Here is a 22,446-nt window from a genome sequence, read left to right on the forward strand (position 1 = left end):
ATCTCATCATGAGCGCACCTAAGTACAAACTGATCTCTTATTCTTTCATCAAGGGTTAAACCAAAGTTACAAGAGGACGCTAACTTTCTCAATGAAGAAACATAATCTTCCACAGTCTCATCTCCTTTTTGCTCTCTTAACCCAAAGTGGTAACGCTCCATTATGGTACTGATCCTCGGGAGATAATGCTTATCTAGTTGAGCAATTGCAATTTCATATTCATTTAAGTTGCGTTGTTCTCCAGCAGATAGATCAGGAAGATGTTCTAGCACATCCTGTCCTTCCCCTCCCAAACAATGGAGAAGAAGAGAAAGCTTCCTTTCTGCGCTTAAGTTAGTTCCACATACCCTAGCATAGTTTGCAAATTTTTTTTTTCCATTTTTTCCACTTAATGTTTGGTTCTCCAGGGGTATTTAAAAAGAACGCAGGCTGGGTTACATTTTGCATCTTTCCACTATATATATATATTTTTCTTTTTATTTTAATAAGACTTTTAATGTTGTTGAACCTTTTACTTATGATAAATATATGTAATTCTTGTATGTTGCTACTTCTTGTGAAAATTGAGATGGAAATCCCTCTTTGTGATGTCAAAAGAATCTTCAAATTATGCAGAGTAATTGATAGGAATGCTCTTCAACATGAACATTCCTTTAATCTCTTGAATTTAGACAATCACCATCCATAGAATCCATTAACAAAGGACAGAAGCGAAGCAGAATGCTAGAAGTGAAGCAGAATGCTAGAAGACTTCACGTTCTTTCCTCTCCAGACACAGACAGCGTCAGCACAAGTCAGGCTCCAGCGCGAGTGAGACAGATGCAGCGCGAGCAATAGACAGACGCAGCGCGAGCAGAGTCTCAGCGCGAGTGCAGCTTCAGCGCGAGCAAGAAATGTCGCGTGTCATTTAAAACAGAGCGCGAGAGGAATACGTTACTCTCCCAAATGTCTCCGCTCCCTTATTCCTAATTAATTTATGTTTTTAAGTGATCCGCCCGCCAAACTCCTCACCGCATTCATCTCTGAGATTAATACCGCCGCTGGGAAGTCTCCGCTTCCTTTCTTATTTCTTTTATGAACACAGCCGCTGGAGGAGTGCGCAAATCACCTTCCTTTCGTTTATTCTCGTGTTGAGGCCAAGTCCTGGGTTCACCCGATCGTCGCCATAAAATGTGGTGTCTTCTTATGTAAATAAAAGCAGATAAACTCATGAATCTAGAGAGTAGCTTTATTTAAGCCTCAGCCACAGGAGAAAATCTTCAACTGCTCTTTCAGGACAGATATGCATTCCAGAATCTTGTAGGAGACTGGAACACAAGCATTGAGAACTCTAATCTATTAAAGGTACAGATACTACAGATATTAATGGTAAATGCATAACAACATCACACCTTACTTATGGAATTCACTACTTCTATCCTGGCTATATAAGGGAGCAGGTCCAGTGTACTGCGGGAGGGGGCTTTGGGTGCTAGATTTATTGTAGGCATCAGCTAGTTGGTTAGTGTGACCCCTGGCTCATTCCTAACCAATGGGGAAAATGCTCCCAGCAGCAAACCTACCTGCTTTTGCAGCAGTTCCTGTTTGCCCTACTGCAAACAATCCCATAGTGCACCTTACTCCTAAAATTCAAGATGGAGAAACCCTTCATCCCTTGTGCAGAACCTGGTGCCCACCCAGAGGTGAGACCAAGGAAATGAGCAGTCTTCTTTGCTATGGTAATTCAAAACTATTTCTGGGAGTAGCTCCAGCTCCCACTGGGTTTGATGCCAGCCTGGTTGGGGGGTGGGGGTGGGGGTGATACAAGATTGCCTTCTAAAGGCCTCACCTTACATTTACTTGTAAAAGGGCAGGTCCCTGCACAAGGTAATAAAGTTCTTCGGTACACCTTTATTGGTATAAAACAAGAGGAAGAGAAACACCTTTCCACACCCAGGCCATTGTTCCTGCTCCAGGACACCATAACTTGTCGGCAAGAGGTGTACGTTTGGTGTGAATCACAGCTGTTAAATATAAGTCACCCCCATCTGAAAGGGTTATTTTGACAGCTCTGTAAAGAAGGTTTTAAGCTGCGTCAGTCAGGCTCACGGGGTAGGCCGGAAGCCATGTTTTCTCTGTCACTGTATTTGCAGGAAAAATCATCCCCGCAAAATCATCCCCGCAGTCCACAAGTGACATTTAACTTTCGATGCCCTGGGTGTGTTTCTGCACCATATGAACAAGTTATTTACCTTTAGTAGCAGTTTTTCTGGTGGGTACAGTATGTACCTGCAGATTCCTCACCTTTAAATATACGCATGGCCCAGCTTGACCCGTAAACTTTTCGATAGCTCTCCCACCCTGGTAGGGGGTGGCGACTCCATCATAGCTCTACATGCAGCCTCGCTTGACGTCACTGGAGCCATAAAACGTCGCTATCGGTGTAATGATGTCAGTTTCCTTCCATGTTTAGGGTTGAGCCTGCGAGTGCATGTGCTAGTGAATGCGTCTCGCTTGCGCGACACTTGATTACAAAGAGGGATTGGAACCCGCCCATTCCTTACCATTTGTGCACCTCAGCGTCACTCTTCTTTGCAGCTTCTCTAATTGGCTCCTTCAGCCGGAACATCATTTCCGATGCATGCTGTGGAGCACGGACGAAGCACAGATTTATTCAACTAAATCAGGGCCTGTCCGCTGCTCCTGACGAGATTCAGGCACTATTTTGCTCCACTACCATGGCCTGCTGCTGCCTGTTGCTACCTCCGTAGCGCTATCTTTTTCTTGTTTGATTAAACGCTCTAAGAGTGCGTGTGTTGTACAACTTTCATCTTGTGTTCTTTTCAGCTACTGTGAAAACCCTCGCCCCTACCCTCTGCCTGTGTCCCTCTCCTCCATTAGGGCCAGACTGGCCATAGCGGGCACCGGGCATTTCCCCAGTAGGCCGCCAGGGTGGGGGCCGGTTTTGGGCCCCTAGGGGCCGTTTTTGTTACAGGGCCGTTTTTGCACCATATGCTGCAATATCAGCCCCTGTAACAAAATCGGCCGAAACTGTCCCTGGCAAACAGTTCGGCCGTACCCCCAAACCCCAGGGTAGCTGGCCGAGCACTTTGCCCGGGCCGGTTTTGGTTCCCAGTTCGGCCATGATCTTCCAGCTGCTTTTGTGTGTCCAGGGTCTTCGGTGCCTTCGCTGCTGTCCGGCATGTTTCACTCTCACCCGTGTACTCCTGAGCTCCCCTTGCAAACCAGATTTTAATTTCCACAAGTTGTCACATGCAACAACATTAATGTAAATCTCTGCATGCCTGACTTTCAAACTGCAGATGTGGAAACTGTTGTGCATGCTTAGCTGTCCACGGTAGGCACCGAGACCTCAGATCCCAGGATTTTTTCAACGCGATTCCACACCTGGAAGGCCGTCAGCACACAAAGAAGGCAGTAAGCAGTATTAGCAATATTGCAAAAGTAAAATAAAAATGGGTACATTAAAAAAGAAAATTCTGTAAGGCAGATGGCAGACCGTTCTGTGTTGTAAATGAGTATATTCAAAGATTCTATTCTAGGCACAATCATATTTGCTGCCTTCATCCCACAGGTTACAGCAGCCCCGCCTTCCCACTTCAGCCTCAGTCACAAAGCGGCTTGAAGCGTTCATCTACCTCCCCCAGGGCTGGGCTTTGTGAATGCACAGCGGCAGGAGGCAAGCCTTCCATTGCTGCTACCTTTTGTTCTTCAAAGCCTCATTTCGGTTTTCAGCTCCAAGAGCCGGCCCTCGCAGGATGACTGCTCAACACAGCCCGACTTACCTAGACCCAAAGGTGAGCAGCACGTCTTCGCAGTGTGCAGGCTTTCTGCCTTTCACACAGCTCTTGGATACAGTAAATGGTGAGTTGTTCAGTAGGACATTTTCATGCACACAATTAGCTTTTTATAAGCGCTCCTAAATGTTTATAGGAACTGAGGCACATAAAAACAACGATTTAACCCAGGATCACACAGTGTTGTGGTGTGGAGGCGTCGGGTTTACAACTATAGTTCCTGGAAGGAAGGTCAACAGTTTAACCATAGGGACCCATCATGCAAATCAATCCCCCCCTCCATTATCTCATTACTTTCATGCTTCTCTTGCTGATCCAATCTCTCTCAGCGCGAATTTAAGATTTACAATTTATGGTTTCAATAACTGTACATTGTCCCTTTTAATTTTTACTATGTAATCCATGAGTAAAGCGCACTGGACTCCTTTCAGAGCTGCCTCACGCTATTTAAGAAACTGCAAATAAAGAAATAAAATGTGCTTTTCAGGTGCTAGACAATGCACCAGGAAAAATATACCACAGACCAATGTCAGCACCTGGGGGGTCAAACATCACCTTTCTATCCTCACTAATAGTAGCAACATATCTATCCATTCCACTCCATGTGACTCCACTCCACTGCAGACAATGTCATACAATTCCACTCCCCTCCAATCGAGCTCACATAGGAGTGACCTATTGGCTTTGACAATGCTTCTTTAATGTGCCTTCGAGGTGAACGGATGAAACTAATATTAAAAAGTATGGCAGTAGTTTTCATTGAAGAACACATACAAATGAGCATGTGAACAGGTTTGTTTGGTATACACAGGCATGCGACGTGGACGAGGGTGGGCTGGTGAGGAATCTGCGGGTATATGCTATATCCACCAGAAATCAATCAATCAATCAATCAATCAAGACATTTGTAGAGCGCACTACTTACCCGGAGGGTCTCAAGGCGCTTGGGGGGGGGGGGTGCTGCTACAGCTCGAACAGCCAGGTCTTGAGCTTCTTCCTGAAGGAGAGGTGGTCTTGGGTCAGGGGCAAGTCGGTCGGGAGGGAGTTCCAGGTCTTGGCGGCCAGGTAGGAGAAGGACCTTCCTCCTGTTGTCGTTCTTCGGATGCGGGGGACGGCGGCGAGGGCGTGACTGGCTGATCGGAGATGGCGTTTGGGAGCGTAGAAGTTGATGCGGTTGTTGAGGTAGCTCGGGCCTTGATCGTGTAGGGCTTTGTGTGCGTGGGTGAGGAGACGGAAGGTGATTCTTTTGTTGACGGGGAGCCAATGCAGGTCTCTCAGATGTCCGGAGATGTGGCTGTGTCGGGGGATGTCGAGGATGAGTCTGGCTGAGGTGTTCTGGATCCGCTGGAGTCTCTTCTGGAGCTTGGCGGTGGTTCCGGCGTAGGGGGCGTTGCCGTAGTCCAGTCGGCTGGTGACGAGGGCCTGGGTGACCGTCTTCCTGGTCTCGGTGGGATCCACCGGAAGATCTTCCGTAGCATGCGCAGGATGTTGAAGCACGACGAGGAGACGGCGTTGACTTGTCTGGTCATGGAGAGGGAGGAGTCCAGGATGAAGCCCAGGTTGTGTGCGTGGTCTGTCGGTTTGGGTGCGGTGCCCAGGGCGGGGGGCCACCAGGAGTCGTCCCAGGCGGAGGGCGAGGAGCCCAGGATGAGGACTTCCGTCTTGTCTGAGTTCAGTTTCAGGCGGCTGGTCGTCATCCACTCGGCTACGTCTTTCATCCCTTCGTGAAGGGTGGCTCTGGCGGTGGCGGGGTCGTTGGTCAGGGAGAGGATCAGCTGGGTGTCGTCAGCGTAGGGGATGATGTTGAGGTTGTGTTGGCGTGCGATGGCCGCGAGGGGGCTCATGTAGACGTTGAAGAGGGTGGGGCTCAGCGAGGATCCTTGCGGGACGCCGCAGATGACTTCGGTGGCCTCTGACTTGTACGGTGGTAGGCGGACTCTCTGTGTTCTTCCGTCGAGGAAGGAGATGATCCACTCCAGTGCCTTCTCCTGGATTCCGACGTTGCTGAGGCGCTGCACTAGGGTGCGGTGGCCGACAGTGTCGAATGCCGCGGAGAGGTCTAGGAGGATGAGGGCCGCTGTTTCTCCGTTGTCCATCAGGGCTCGGATGTCATCGGTGGCAGCGATGAGGGCGGTCTCGGTGCTGTGGTTGGCTCGGAAGCCAGACTGTGAGGGGTCGAGGGATCCATTCGTCTCGAGGAAGGCGAGGAAGAAAGAGAGTTACCAAAGGTAAATAACTTGTTCTTCTGATGCAATACATCGACCTGCAGACTGCTCACCTTTTGGATAGAATCCCCAAGCACTCCTGCATGCGAAGATTGATGTATGTCTGTCTACACCAATAAGATCTTGCAAAACAGTGTGCGCCAAGTGTCCATGGCTCGGCACTTCAGAATCCAAGCAGTAATGTTTTGCAAACATGTGATGAGACGACCTAGTCGCGAACATTTGTAGTGTCTATGCGCCCAATACGGACCAGCTGGTCTTCTTTGCGGCGCTCTCGGGCTCGCTGGCCCACTACATGACGGGATCGCTCTTGATTGGGGGAGACTTTAATTCGGTGGTGGATGTGGATCTCGATAGATCTCATTCCCCCCCCTAGCGACCTCGCCTACATATCGAGTGGCCAAGGGTAGGCTGGACTGGCAGGCTGAATGGGGACTGTCCGACATATGGCGCGCCCACCACCCACATACCCGGGACTATTCTCATTACTCTGGACTGCACGAGTTGCACGTGCGACTGGACGCTCTGTTGGGGTCGGCGGACGTGATGTCCGCGGCTGTAAGATCCGAGTACTTGACGAGGACCATCTCCGACCACAACCCTCTGTTGGCCGACCTCAGGTGGCTACCGGGCGCGCCATGCGTCCCTATGTGGAGATTGAGACCCGAGCTATTGGAAGATCAGGTATTTCGGACTGAACTGGAGGACAGGATTACCACTTACTTCGGAGACAACGAGGGTTCGACTGATGCTAGGGCCACCGAATGGGATGCTTGCAAGGTGGTAGTCAGGGGCTACTGCATAGCTACGAAGGTAGGAGTGCGCAGGGTCCTATTAGAGGACCTAGAAAAGGCAGATCGAACCCTTCGAGATCTGGAGCTAAGGCGCCCCGGCAGACCTGAACTCGGGGAGCAGATGGCGGCCGCGAGAGAGGCGGTGGCAGTGGAGGTTGAGAGGCTGCGTAGCTTCGATTACAAGACCTTCCTCACCAGATCGTTAGCGGAGGGTGATAAATCGGGGGCGCTCTTGGCCTGGCTGGCTAATCCCACGAGGCGTTCCTCTCCCACGGTGGCCATGCGCGATGCGGCGGGAGTGGAGGTCTACACCCAACCGGAGATCATGGACTGTTTCACGAACTACTACGAGGTACTATATCGAAGTAGGGCAGACGTGGATTCTGACCTCATTGACACTTTCCTGCAGGAATTACCTATCCCTGTCCTGGAGCCCGAAAGTGCCAAGGCGTTGGGGAGGGAGGTGGAGCTGGGGGAGATCCGCAGCACCATCAAGAGGATGGCACGCAACAAAACCCCAGGCCTAGACGGTCTCCCGGTTGAGTTTTATGACACCTACATGGACCTCCTCGCCCCGCGCTTGCTGCTGATCTACAAGGAGGCAATGCACCTGGGATACCTCCCGGGATCGATGCGGGAAGCCCTAGTGGTACCTCTGCCCAAACTAGGCAGGGAGGCTAATGACCCGGCATCCTACAGACCGCTATCGATGCTCACAGTAGATTATAAGATACTGAGCAGCATACTGGCGTCGAGGTTGTTGGGGCACATGGGCTCCTTGGTACACGCCGACCAGGCGGGGTTTATCCCCAAGCGCAACACCACCATGAACATCCGCCGTTTGCTTCGCCTGCTTGAGGATAGCCACGTAGAGGCCTCCCAACCCATGATTCTCTCGATAGACCTGGAGAAGGCTTTTGATAGCCTAGAATGGGACTACCTCCATAGGGTGTTAGGGGCGTTTGGATTGGGGGAAGGTTTCTTGCTCTGGACCGCGGTGCTTTACGCCTCGGCGGTGGCGAGAGTGAAATCGGGTCCGTTGATCTCCCGGCAATACTCGGTAGAGCGCGGCACGAGACAGGGCTGTTCACTATCTCCTCTGCTGTTCGCACTTGCGGTGGAGCCCCTGGCGATGTCGTTCCGCACCGGTGCCCACTACAGAGGGCTACGTACCGTGCTGGGGCAGCAGTTCATTTCCCTCTATGCGGATGACCTATTGTTATTTTTGGAAGATGCTGAGGAGGCATTGGCCGCCGCCGATGCAGTACTCACGTCTTTCGGGGCGTTGTCGGGTCTGCGGGTGAACTGGTCGAAAACTTGCTTGTTTCCGGTGCGTGACGGAGAACCCCGGCCTACCACGAAGAGGGAGATTCAATGGGTGCCCGGCTGCTTTAAGTACTTGGGAGTCCATATTTATCACTCACCCGCCGATGTCCTGGAGGGCAACATATCTCGTTGCATCCGGGCATTGAAGGGCAACATGTTCTTCTGGGCTACCCTGCCGCTGTCGGTGGCGGGACGGATTGCGCTGCTCAAGATGGTGGCGCTCCCCCGACTCCTTTACTACTTCAGAACCTTACCGATATGGATTCCGCCAGCTGAATTCAGACACTTGAAATCACTCGTGATCTCGTTCCTTTGGGGGGTCGGGCCGCCGCAGGGTGGCGCTTCAGACCCTTATGAGGCCAAAGGCGGAGGGGGGCTGGCGGTCCCTGATTTTGAGATGTATTACTTAGCTGCCCAGCTACAGGTTTACACTCAGGAGGTGGCGAGGGAGTTCCGGGGACCGGAGGAGAGGAGAGGCCTAGGTGTTCCCCGGTAAGTCCTCTCCTATATTGCGTTGCGACGGAGGCTGGCGGTGGGGGACCTCACGCAGGAGGAACGCACTATTAGACTATGTTGGAATCGCGTCCAGCGCAGGTTGGGAATAGTCCGCCCGTATGCCCCCGAGATCCCACTGGGAATGCTTACCGCGCTCCCCCATGGTGGCGATTGGTCCCAGTTACGCACCTGGGAGGAGGCGGGTATTCAGGTCATGGGGGACCTGTATAAGGATGGAACGCTCCTACCCTTCCAGACGCTATTGGATCGCTTCGACATCTCCAGAGGGGACTTCCTGCTGCATGCGGCGGTCACGAGAGCGCTGCAGACGCATTGGCGGTCCGGGTTGGAGGAGCCACCGTTGTCCTTGACATGCCAATATGTGATGATGGCAGCCGGGACGGTCAAAGCCGTAACGTGCTTATATTCTAGGATGACCCAGGAGCAGATGACTCCATTGGAGGCGCTTAAGGATAAATGGGAGACGGACATAGGGAAACCCATCCCAGAGACCACATGGGCCCAGCTGCTGCGTCGGGCCTGGAAGAGCTCGCGGAACGCTAGGTTCCAATTGGTTCACTTTTATGTTCTGCACCGTGCATATCTCACCCCGGAGAAAATTCGGAAATACTTTGCGTCTGACACCGCGGCTTGCCCTAGATGTCGGACGATCGGAGCGGACCTGGCCCACATGTTGTGGTCTTGTTCTGCCTTGGCCTCTTACTGGACGACGGTTGGGGACACCCTTTCAGAGGTAACGGGACGTGCCCTTCAGTTCGACATTGCAGTGGCGCTTCTGCACTGGTTCCCACATACCCCTAAGACGCGGGTAACCAGCAAGTTTATGGATATGGGTCTTATCCTGGCGAAACGGGAAATAACGCGGCGCTGGAAGTTACGAGTTGGTCCGACGGGCACTAAATGGCGCACTGAGTTCCTTAAATGGGCAGAGGGAGAGAGCACCCTGCGTTATCAGCTGGCGAGGCGGCAACAGAATGAAAAGGCGCTGGACACTGCACAGGCATGGGAAACACTGGTGCAAGCCCTGCGGGATCACAATTCCCCCAGCGACACGGACAGTGAAGCTGCAGAACTTCCTACGTCCCTGTAATGCGATAGACTAACCGTATACTCCTTCACACTCCAGGTAGTTTCCTCCTACACGTACAGTTGAACTGCTGCTGCGCTAATGGCGGGGGGAGGGGGGGAGTTAATGCACAGACGACACATACTGCTCATATCATGAACATTTGATCCTATGTTTGTGTCATCTTGCCCTTGACCTGTTGGATGGGCTAGGCTGCATTAGGGGAGGGGGGGGGGCTGTCTTGATTTCATGGGTTGTTATATTTTAGGTTTTTCTTATTTATAATAAAGTAAAAGCGGGACTGACCACAGGGCAATAACTATCCGTATTGGGCCATAGTTGGGACTACATGTATATGATGTGTCTAAATTATTGCCCGACCCCCGGGTTGTGGGCTAAATGGCCGTGTATCAGCTCCGCAATAATAATTATTTAAAAAAAAAAAAAAGAGACGACCTAGTCGCTGCTCTGCAAATGTAGGCACAACGACTCCTCTAGCAAGGGCTGAGTTAGAAGATTTGGCCCTAGTAGAATGAGCATGAATACCTTCTGGAGGTTTGTTACGTGCTTTGGCATCGCAGATCTTGATGCACAGGATAATCCATACGGAGAGGGTCTGCTTGTGAACTGCCTTGCCTTTTACCTTCTCAAGGTACAGTAGAAAGAGCTGCACATCTAGTTCTGAACTCTGGACTTTTATCCATGTAAAAGCTAACAGCTCTTTAGGGATCGCAAGGATGAAACCATTCCTCCTCTTCAGTTGGATGGGCAGGAGGATAAAATGTAAAAAGAGTGATTGATTGGCATATGTGGAAGGGAGTTACCACTTTTGGCAGGAACGTAGTCCTGGTTCACAACACCAACTTGTCAGGAAAGAAAGTGGTGAATGAAGGTTTCACGCTCAAGGCTTGAAGTTCACTAACCCACCTTGCAGACGTGATGGCAAATAGGAAAATCGTCTTAAATGTTAGTAGTTGTAATGGACAACTGTGAAGGGGCTCAAACTGGGAACACTAGGCTTGAGATATGTAAGAACTAAATTAAGATCCCGCTGAGGCATGATAAAGGGGGTGTGAGGGAAATTGACTGTAAGCCCCTTAAGGAATCTCAAGGCAATGGGAGATTTAAACAGAGATGAGATTTGGGCTTGTTGATGGAAAAGCCCAGGTCAACCAACAGCTGAATTGCCACCTGCAAGTAGTGCAACACCAATTCTGAAGATATAACTTTGATGAGCCAATCATCCAGGTAAGGAAATGCTGTGATTAGGCGTTCCGAGATGGGCCGCCAAATGGAAGGACTGCAAACTGACAGTGCTGGGATCCTACCGCGAAGATAAGATACTTCCTGTGCGCCTGCAGCACAGGGATGTGGAAGTAGGCCTCCTGTAGGCCGACAGACACCATTCAGTCTTCCGCTTCCAGAACAAGAAGAGACTAAGATTATGTAGGAAAGTGCCCCTTTTTGCATGGTTACCCCGACTTTTTGTCTGACATCTGATACAACCTGACTCGATGCATCCTACGTCCCTGGCAATCAGGGTTCCAGGACCTGTGTTCTTTCCCAAGACTAAACCTTTGTACCAACAACTGGCACATCTCTGGCCACAGATAAGTCCCTTGTAAAAGGTACCAAGGGTACCAAGGGCACTGTGATCAGGAAAGACCTCTATGGGCTGCAGCACCCATTGTGCACCCGTAAAGACCCTGTACCTTAACACCCACACACTGCAAGTGCTGTGAAAAGTGAAACATCTGCAAGGCCCACATCCCTGTGTGACATGCCTGCAACTCACTGCCTGAGGCCTAGGTAAGTCACCCCTCTAGCAGGGTGCAGTAGCCCTCAGGTAGCGGTATAGTGGCATGAGCCCTGTACCCCTACTGTATCTAAGTCAATTCTTAGACATTGTAAGTGTAGTAAAGCCATAAAGAGTATATGGTCTGGGGGTTGGTCATTACGAACTCCACAGCTCCATAATGGCTATACTAAACACTGGGAAGTTTGGTAGCAAACGTATCAGCACATTAAACCCACACTGATACCAGTGTGGGATTTATTGTAAAATGCACTCAGAGGGCATCTTAGAGATGCCCCTTGAAAATCAACCAGCCCTGATGTGGTTCCTGAATGGCTGCCTGCCATTTGCCACTTGCCACTACCAGACAGGTGTCTGGACCCGTGGGTAGAGAGCGGGTAGAGAGCGTCCTCTCTCTGGGTCCAGAAACAGAGCCCATCCTGGGCAGAGTTGTCATGCAGGCCCGGACTGGCCGTTGCAGGCACCGGGCAATCCCCCGGTCGGCCGCGAGGGTGGGGGCCGGTTTTGGGCCCCAGGGGGCCGTTTTTGTTACAGGGCCGTTTTTGCAGCATAGCTGCAAAAACGGCCCTGTAACAAAATCGGCCGAAAACCGGCCCTGGCAAAGAGCGCGGTCGCACCCCCAGGGTAGAGGGGGGCCGGCTGAGCACTTTGCCAGGGCCGAGTTCGGGTCCCAGTCCGGCCCTGGTGTCATGCCTCCTCCCCCGAGATGGGCTGGGCCCACGAAAGGGAAGCTTCAAAGGCTTGCCGCCTTTGGAAGCGGTCCCTGCCTTTTGCTGGCCCCAGCAACTGGCTCCCACCGGTTCTGGGCCCCACCTTGGGCAGGAGAATCAATGGGAAAACCAAGCCAGGAAGAGAGGTGTGCCCACCTTTGCAAACCCCACCCTCAGGTGGGGGAGGCGAGGTGAAGCACATATCAGTCCATCCATCTTGAAGATGAGGGGACCCAGCCAATTGGGGAGAGGCTCATACTCCCCTCCCACTGGAGGTTGGCATAATAGGGGGTGTACCCACCCCAAGCAAGGAACCCATCGGTCCCGACCTACACACCCCATAATCTAGTATTTAGGGGGAACCCTGAACCTTACCTCCTCAGATTCGAGGAAGAAAGAAGAGGACCAAAGAGCTGTGCTCACTCAGGAAGAAGAGGACACCTACTGCTTTGGCCACAGCCCTACCAGCCTGTCCCAACTCCGACCTGTTTGAAGAAACTGGTGTGTCCAGCAGCCCCCCCAGAGTCCAGAAAATATGCCCTGCACTCACCTTACAGACGGACTCCTGTGAGCACCGGATTTGCTCAAAGACCACAAGGCCAGAATCCGGATTCCGGTGACTCTGTGATAAAAAGTAAAGTGCGTCACGCTCTGTGCGTGGCCTTAATAAGCCTGTACTTCTCCTGACCGCGAGCAAAAACTCCTCCCAAAATCCCTTTTTATGTGTCGACCCTCGATATCTTTCTGGTTATAATTACCGTATGCACTCATGCTATGGATTTTGGGATTTGAAGGAGTATAAGGAGCAATATGGTTACTCAGTACGATAGCAGATAAGATTTTCTACCAGTAACATGGTATGGAGTTCAGGGCGTGATAGGAATTGTTGAGGCTTGATCTTTCTGGCTTGTTTTCATTTCCCATTTGTCGGGCTTTGAAAAAAACCTAAGGACGAAACACGTGTCGGCTACCAGTGTGTCTCACCGTTTTGATAAGAAAAAGACCGGAAAATAAAAAAAAGACATTTTGAATTGGACTACTTTTGATTACTCTCATGGTTACTAACCTATAGACTGTACGGACTATTCATCGTGTACCTCGGTATCTGTGGATGTAAACAGTTATCTCCCTAGAGAGCTTTCTGTCTAGAGACTACTCCTCCTGAGTGGCTGTAGGGTTCACACCTTGAGAGCACCACAAATCATTATTTGTCAACCCTCCTATCATCCTGAAAATAATCTGAATAGTTGTGCATTCACAAAGGGCATAGCCATCTGTCGTTGTTTGCGTTGTGTCAAGAAATACTATATGGCATACAAATGTAAACGAATATCTGAAAACAATACCCACCTATTTTTGTGACATGGATGCAACGGCGTAACAAAAACAGCCAGGCTGAATCAAGTATGCGGAGCACTGTGCAAGAGCCTGCTACATTGCCACCCATCGTAGTGTGTGAGCTTTCGTTGTTATTATTCACCGGGTGGCAGCGCTAGGCAAGTTTATAAAGTGATGTGTGCTGTAACTGACCTGGGGCAGTATTTGTGGATGGTAGGACTGTGCGTGATCTTCTTTATCGACAGCAGGGTAAAAGATAAAAATTCCTCCAATAAGCGCATAATTAAAACTGGGGTTGTTAAAAACCAGGAGTTAGGCTTAAAGTGCTGGAGTCAAAAAAGTGCCCTCTGCTGAGTTCTAATAGAGCCGAGTGATTGTTACAACGCTTGTAGAGTGCTAACTTACACTGCCCCCTCATTGTTTTTGCCGTTTCCCGGTTTTTACTAGGCATGTGGCGGAGAAGAACTGTTTTTATTCACAAGAAATAGACAGACTGCTGTTTTCTATTCTTTACTATACCTTTGATAACCAAAGTTTAATAACTCTTAATTCTAATGTATCTATGTTTTATCATTGTGCTTGTATATATTTTATTGCACTTTTATGGTCTCTGATCGAAATAAAGTTATCAAAGAAAGATTGCTACAATCAGTCTGCAGATTTACCATAGACCGTAGATTTCCAACAGAGCTGGGAGCTCGTGTTACTCGCCCCATCTGCATTGCCAGACCGTTTGTACAGAGGACCTCAAAGGTATGTTTGAACTGATGAAAAGCCGGTTTGTTTTTAGAAAATTGGTTAGATTTCATTACCTATGCTTCGAGGATCATCCTCATTTCTTTGTGGATGAGAGCCGCTCACACTTAAGTTTAAGCCTAACTTGCTCTATGATAACGTGTTACTTTCTAGTTTAAATAATAAACAGGACTTGCTAATGTCAGTCAGGATCTTGGCTGGTACCGGAAATATCATCCTTCCTGATATGTAATATATAAATTGTCCAAGCCTAATCACTGTTAAAATGTAATCCTGAGTGAATTTGCAATTTGTATATATAGAACTCTAACCAATAGTATATGTAGTAGACCTTTGTACTTACTACCATTCCTATGTGATTTTAGAGTTTATCTGTTTGTATCTCTTTCTTGAGTGACTTTACAACTTGTACATTTGCAATTTTTTTCTGTTTCTATCTCTTATGTAACTCATGTAATCCAAAGTCCTTATGTATCGCAACTGGTTCTTTTGTAAAGCGCTCCGACACCTTCGGGTAATGTTCGCGCTATAGAAAATCGCATTAAATAAATAAAATAAATACATGTCACTGGCATTCAACCTCCCACCAGCCACCAATCTTTCCTGAAAATTGTATTCTATAATTTATAACTAGTACACACGTGAGCCCTAACTGTTCTTGTTAATAAGCTGTTCAAATGGTAAACCGTACTATATAAAACTTGTATAAATAAATAAATAAATAAATAAATATTGGTATGCGTTAGCCTTCCACACCCAAAGTATGGATTCATTGAGTTGACTTAAAAGCGTTAAGTCTTCCTTTTCCACACTCGAGAACAGGTGCTGTGAGGAAACAGCTTTTTGAAGGTTAATATTAGGTGATGGTGTTGCGGCTGACCAGACATCAGTGCATGTGTTCTGACCCCTAAACATGTATACATTTCTTCCTCTTTTCTCCCCTCCTTCCCCCTCTCCCCGTTATGTGTTTATTTATTTTTGCAGGTACCTTTAATGAGTAATTTGTTCTCATATGGATTTCTGCAAACATTGGATTGTCCTAAGGATGATCCCATATTTATAGGGGATCAAAACTTAATCCACCAAACCACTCTGACTCGTCTGATTATGCATAACTTACTCTAGGTGGCAGTAGTGTTGTGTTTTAAAAATGCATGACTTTGATCTAGTGTTTACATTCCTGTAACAAAGTGTTTTTGCCTGTTTGTTTAAATACCTGTTCACCACGAATTGGTTTTATAGACATATATATATATTATATTTATATATATTATATTTATATTCTTATATAGCGCAGGACTCGACCCCCGAAGGGGTATCTCCGCGCTTGCGCTTTTAGTTAAGAATTGCCCAGTTGGTCCATGGTCTATAGGATGATTGATAATTTATAGTTTTTAGGAAGTCGAGAATAAGTAAGTTTTTAATGATTTCTTGAAGGATGAATAATTAGTGGTTTGTTTCAGAATTGGGGGTAGTGAATTCCAGAGGATAGGGCCCTTGTAGGAGAGGGCTCGTCCTCCCTGCCTAGATCTCCTAATCCTGGGTATCTGAAGTAGTTGTAGCTTGACTTTGATCTAGTGTTTACATTCCTGTAACAAAGTGTTTTTGCCTGTTTGTTTAAATACCTGTTCACCACGAATTGGTTTTATAGACATATATATATATTATATTTATATATATTATATTTATATTCTTATATAGCGCAGGACTCGACCCCCGAAGGGGTATCTCCGCGCTTGCGCTTTTGGTTAAGAATTGCCCAGTTGGTCCATGGTCTATAGGATGATTGATAATTTATAGTTTTTAGGAAGTCGAGAATAAGTACGTTTTTAATGATTTCTTGAAGGATGAATAATTAGTGGTTTGTTTCAGAATTGGGGGTAGTGAATTCCAGAGGATAGGGCCCTTGTAGGAGAGGGCTCGTCCTCCCTGCCTAGATCTCCTAATCCTGGGTATCTGAAGTAGTTGTAGCTTACTGGAACGCAAAGAACGTCCCGGAGTATAGGAGTTAAATTTTCCAATCAAATATTTAGGGCCGGTGCCAAACAAACATCTGTGTATAGTGCAGCAGATTTTAAATTTAATGCGTTGCCGCACCGGCAACCAATGGAGTTTATCCAGAAGGGGGCGTGAGAAGGTCCTGGGCTGGACATTAAGGACAAGTCTCGCCGCAGTGTTTTGGACTACTTGTAATCTATTGAGTTGCTCCTCATTGGTCGAGAGAAGCAGACCATTACAGTAGTCCAATCTACTGATTACCAAAGTCTGGACAAGTGTTTTCCTGTGACTATCAGGCAGGAAAGGAAAAACCCGTCGTAGTAGTCCGATGACATGGAAGCAAGATCCGGCAACTTGACCTACATGTTCTTTAAGTAGTAGTGCCTGATCTAATCGCACTCCCAGATTTTTCACAGTCTGTTTAGGGCTCGGTGCTGGTCCTAAGTCCAAAGGCCACCATTCAGGGGACCACAAAAGCGTGGGCTCCCCGAACAGCATAACCTCTGTTTTGCCTACATTGCACTGGAGGCAATTTAAAGCCATCCAGTCTGATACTGCCCTCATTCCGTCCGCAAAGGATTTTTTTAATGCGGGCGTAAGAGTCTTAAAAGGGAACAGAAGTTGAGTGTCGTCGGCATACGACACCGAGGTGAACCCATACGTTCTTACAATGTCCGCCAAGGGGGCCACATACACGTTAAACAGTGTGGGGCTTAGGCATGAGCCCTGTGGCACTCCCTTGGTGAGCTCCCTAGAGATGGACTGATGGGAGCCCAGTCTGACTTCTTGTGAGCGGCCTGAGAGAAAACTCTCCAACCAGGACAGCGCCGTACCTCCTAAGCCCACTTCCCTTAGACGACCGAGAAGTACCTCATGTGACACCATATCGAAAGAAGCGGATAGATCTAACAGCACCAGAATCACAGAGCCCCCTCCATCCAGTTGCATCCCGATGTTATCGGTCACTGAAAGGAGGGCTGGTTCGGTGCTGTGATTAGGTCTGAACCCAGATTGAGAATATTCCAGACCTTCCGCTGCTACGATATATTTAGATAGATGGGTGTTCACATGCTTCTCGGTCATCTTACTAAGGTATGGCAGGAGGGAGATGGGCCGGAGATTAGAGAGGTCTGTCCATGGGAGTGCCGCATTCTTTCGAATAGGGTTCACCACCGCTTTCTTCCATTCCGAGGGCACTTGCCCCTCCCTAAACGAAAGATTTATTACTGATTGGATCAAAGGTCCAAGCAGGGTGCTCAGGGGTGCAACCATTTTGGCAGGCAAAAAATCATCAGGAGACCCCGATTTTATATGACTGATAAGGGGAGGAAGGTCAAGGGCACACATTGCTGGAAAGGACATTATTGAGTTCTCTCTGCATGCAGGCAGATTAGAAGGTGGAGGAATATTATTCCTTTTACTGGAGGCCACCATGATTTTATCATAAATCAAATTGATCTTATTTTCAAAAAACCATGAAATATCATCACAAAGGGATTGAGAAACTTCGTCAGGGCTCTCACAGGCTACCGGTTTTACGAAAGCCAGTAAAATTTTAAACAACTCCCTCGATGAATTGCCTGCCTCTGCCAGTTGCTGAGTGAGACTGTTCTTCCTGGCCAGTTTTATGTTTTTATAATAATACATTGTTTTTTTTACCAATTGATTGCATATTTCCAGGGTATTATTGGTATCTCAGAATAAGGGTTTCTTTCTGTATCTATTGTTTAGGGACCCCTGTTCCTTAGAACACTGAAAACTGGTGGAGCAGTTTTAAACTGCTAACTTGTCTTTGCCATTTGAAGTAATGGCAAAGCCTAAACGAAACAATATATATATATATATATATATATATATATATATATATATCCAATCATTGCAGGAGAGCCCCACGGAGACAAGCCACAAGAAGTTTAAAATTCACTCGTTTTATTAAATTTCACCGCTTGCCAGCAGACGGAGAGGTAGGTACAGGTCTCAATAATTCTAAAGTTGCCAGACGCGTTTCAGGATATATTCAGTCCTTTCTTCAGTGGCTTCGAGCAAAAGGGATGAGAGCACTCTAACATCTTGCACCTTTTTCAATGTTAATTACCAACCTCAGTGGGTGGGGCTTCTGTGCAAAGCCTCATGGTCATTGTAGTGCTGAGTCTTATTCCCCAGGTGGGGGAGGCTTTCAAATCCACTTTGTATTCTGCTAAAAGTATTATCCAAGTGGAGTAGAGCAACTGTCACTCCTGCCATCTGCCCCGCTTTGTAGAGGTGAAAATCGAGTTCAAACAGCGCCGCCCTGCCATGGCGCTGTTCGTCTTCTTTCCAAAGTGCGAGCAAGGTTCTTTGCCTGCACGGACCCGCTTGGAGGCGGTGGGTTTGTACTTCCCGGCTGGGCAACAGCCGTAAACATCCAATCATTGCAGGAGAGCCCCACGGAGACAAGCCACAAGAAGTTTAAAATTCACTCGTTTTATTACATTTCACCGCTTGCCAGCAGACGGAGAGGTAGGTACAGGTCTCAATAATTCTAAAGTTGCCAGACGCGTTTCAGGATATATTCAGTCCTTTCTTCAGTGGCTTCGAGCAAAAGGGATGAGAGCACTCTAACATCTTGCACCTTTTTCAATGTTAATTACCAACCTCAGTGGGTGGGGCTTCTGTGCAAAGCCTCATGGTCATTGTAGTGCTGAGTCTTATTCCCCAGGTGGGGGAGGCTTTCAAATCCACTTTGTATTCTGCTAAAAGTATTATCCAAGTGGAGTAGAGCAACTGTCACTCCTGCCATCTGCCCCGCTTTGTAGAGGTGAAAATCGAGTTCAAACAGCGCCGCCCTGCCATGGCGCTGTTCGTCTTCTTTCCAAAGTGTGAGCAAGGTTCTTTGCCTGCACGGACCCGCTTGGAGGCGGTGGGTTTGTACTTCCCGGCTGGGCAACAGCCGTAAACATCCAATCATTGCAGGAGAGCCCCACGGAGACAAGCCACAAGAAGTTTAAAATTCACTCGTTTTATTAAATTTCACCGCTTGCCAGCAGACGGAGAGGTAGGTACAGGTCTCAATAATTCTAAAGTTGCCAGACGCGTTTCAGGATATATTCAGTCCTTTCTTCAGTGGCTTCGAGCAAAAGGGATGAGAGCACTCTAACATCTTGCACCTTTTTCAATGTTAATTACCAACCTCAGTGGGTGGGGCTTCTGTGCAAAGCCTCATGGTCATTGTAGTGCTGAGTCTTATTCCCCAGGTGGGGGAGGCTTTCAAATCCACTTTGTATTCTGCTAAAAGTATTATCCAAGTGGAGTAGAGCAAATGTCACTCCTGCCATCTGCCCCGCTTTGTAGAGGTGAAAATCGAGTTCAAACAGCGCCGCCCTGCCATGGCGCTGTTCGTCTTCTTTCCAAAGTGTGAGCAAGGTTCTTTGCCTGCACGGACCCGCTTGGAGGCGGTGGGTTTGTACTTCCCGGCTGGGCAACAGCCGTAAACATCCAATCATTGCAGGAGAGCCCCACGGAGACAAGCCACAAGAAGTTTAAAATTCACTCGTTTTATTAAATTTCACCGCTTGCCAGCAGACGGAGAGGTAGGTACAGGTCTCAATAATTCTAAAGTTGCCAGACGCGTTTCAGGATATATTCAGTCCTTTCTTCAGTGGCTTCGAGCAAAAGGGATGAGAGCACTCTAACATCTTGCACCTTTTTCAATGTTAATTACCAACCTCAGTGGGTGGGGCTTCTGTGCAAAGCCTCATGGTCATTGTAGTGCTGAGTCTTATTCCCCAGGTGGGGGAGGCTTTCAAATCCACTTTGTATTCTGCTAAAAGTATTATCCAAGTGGAGTAGAGCAACTGTCACTCCTGCCATCTGCCCCGCTTTGTAGAGGTGAAAATCGAGTTCAAACAGCGCCGCCCTGCCATGGCGCTGTTCGTCTTCTTTCCAAAGTGCGAGCAAGGTTCTTTGCCTGCACGGACCCGCTTGGAGGCGGTGGGTTTCTACTTCCCGGCTGGGCAACAGCCGTAAACATCCAATCATTGCAGGAGAGCCCCACGGAGACAAGCCACAAGAAGTTTAAAATTCACTCGTTTTATTAAATTTCACCGCTTGCCAGCAGACGGAGAGGTAGGTACAGGTCTCAATAATTCTAAAGTTGCCAGACGCGTTTCAGGATATATTCAGTCCTTTCTTCAGTGGCTTCGAGCAAAAGGGATGAGAGCACTCTAACATCTTGCACCTTTTTCAATGTTAATTACCAACCTCAGTGGGTGGGGCTTCTGTGCAAAGCCTCATGGTCATTGTAGTGCTGAGTCTTATTCCCCAGGTGGGGGAGGCTTTCAAATCCACTTTGTATTCTGCTAAAAGTATTATCCAAGTGGAGTAGAGCAACTGTCACTCCTGCCATCTGCCCCGCTTTGTAGAGGTGAAAATCGAGTTCAAACAGCCCCGCCCTGCCATGGCCACGCCCACTGGGGCAGGTACAATTTGAAAATAAAGGACGGTAACAACCACTGTCTTGTGAACCATTGCAGCACTGCCACTGATGAAAGGAAGTTGTGTCCTGAAACGCGTCTGGCGCAAGTGCTTGAATTCCTGTTTCCCAGCTCCGTCCTGAGCCTGTTTGCAAGCTGCCGAATAAATTTGGTGAATCTACTTCTTTCCTGTCTGCGGCTTCTCTAATTGGGCTACCTGTTTTGATGGATAATTTGCGGCATGCTCTGTCGCGGAGAAACCCACTGCTTGAGTTCAGGTCCTGCCAAGACCTACTCAGGAATCGGCACGAAGGAGACAGGATGACAGCGCCAACGCAGGTGGAAAGCTGTCATATATTCCGATTCAGCAGCTACAAAGCGGGACAGACCTCAGCACGGAACTTTGAAACGACCCACTGAGGTTTTTATTTCTGCACGACTAATGACTTCACAAGCGAACCCACTTGGGTAAAACTTCGAACTACGTGTACCAGAAGGCCTTGTTGTAAGGCCACGCCCACTGGGGCAGGTACAATTTGAAAATAAAGGACGGTAACAACCACTGTCTTGTGAACCATTGCAGCACTGCCACTGATGAAAGGAAGTTGTGTCCTGAAACGCGTCTGGCGCAAGTGCTTGAATTCCTGTTTCCCAGCTCCGTCCTGAGCCTGTTTGCAAGCTGCCGAATAAATTTGGTGAATCTACTTCTTTCCTGTCTGCGGCTTCTCTAATTGGGCTACCTGTTTTGATGGATATATATATATATATATATATATATTAACAAGCCTTAAGGAAGGGTGCAGGACATGTGTTTTTACAAGTTCTGACAGTAAAAACCCCACATTACTAGCTTTTCTACAATGAAACAACAGCCTCATTGGTGAGTACAGAGTTCCACACTGACAACCCAGCAGTGCTCACTTCTAAATGGGACTACTACATAGGATGCTTCAAGGGATCAAAAGCATGGCTGCATTAAACCCGACTTGATGCTCAAGTCGAATTTAATGTAACGTTTGCACAAATGGCAACTTTAGAAAGTTGCCTCTTTGTAGAGAAGCGTGGCTCAGTGGTTAGAGGCGGCAGACCCGGAAGCTGAGATCGGCCGTGGACCAGTGTTCGATTCCCCGCCTCGGCGGGTCTCGGGCTCAAAAATTCCACAGACTCGACAATTCTCGCCCCGGTGCCTCCTCGACTCACGGGGTCACACTCTGTGACTCTGGGCAATAGCTTGCTTAATCTCCACTACGGCCCCTCGCGGCGGGATGCCTGGCTTTCACCTTGTGGATACCCTGCCGGGGTATCTCACAGGGGAATACCAGGACGGGTTCCCTAAGCAAGCGCTTAGATACCGTGTCGGTGATTTGCGCTATATAAATACATGTACATTTACATTTGTTACTCATTGTTTTCCATTGACTGATTGCGGTTGCACACAAACTGTCATCATTGAGACAGCTTTCTGCCCTCCTTGGGAGGAGTGTGGACCACCACAGAAAGGAACACAAAGAATCTGCCAAGGCAAGAGGTGCGACCTCCACCTGGTAAAAAGGCCAAACAGGGTGTGAGACAAAAAGGCAAGCTTCAAAGAGGAAGCCGCCTTTGAGGGCTTATGTTAGCCACACACAAGAGAGGCAGCTCTTTTGTTTTGGC

The 22,446-nt window shown here is 48.4% G+C and overlaps 1 protein-coding gene across 3 annotated transcripts in view; it reads right to left on the reverse strand.

The window, feature by feature from the left end:
• LOC144799602 (phosphatidylinositol 4,5-bisphosphate 3-kinase catalytic subunit alpha isoform-like) overlaps positions 1-22,446 on the reverse strand; it is a 308,439-nt gene that overhangs the window by 264,688 nt on the left and 21,305 nt on the right. The window contains exon 1 of one of the 3 annotated variants that reach the window (XM_078671000.1): positions 1,012-1,125. The exons of the other annotated variants lie outside the window; for them this stretch is intronic. The gene's annotated coding sequence lies outside the window, so the exon portion shown is untranslated. Of the gene's footprint in view, positions 1-1,011; positions 1,126-22,446 lie in introns of those variants that run through there. 3 annotated transcript variants of the gene reach the window in all.

Source organism: Lissotriton helveticus, chromosome 12, assembly GCF_964261635.1.
Source record: "Lissotriton helveticus chromosome 12, aLisHel1.1, whole genome shotgun sequence".
Taxonomy (NCBI): Eukaryota; Metazoa; Chordata; class Amphibia; order Caudata; family Salamandridae; genus Lissotriton; species Lissotriton helveticus.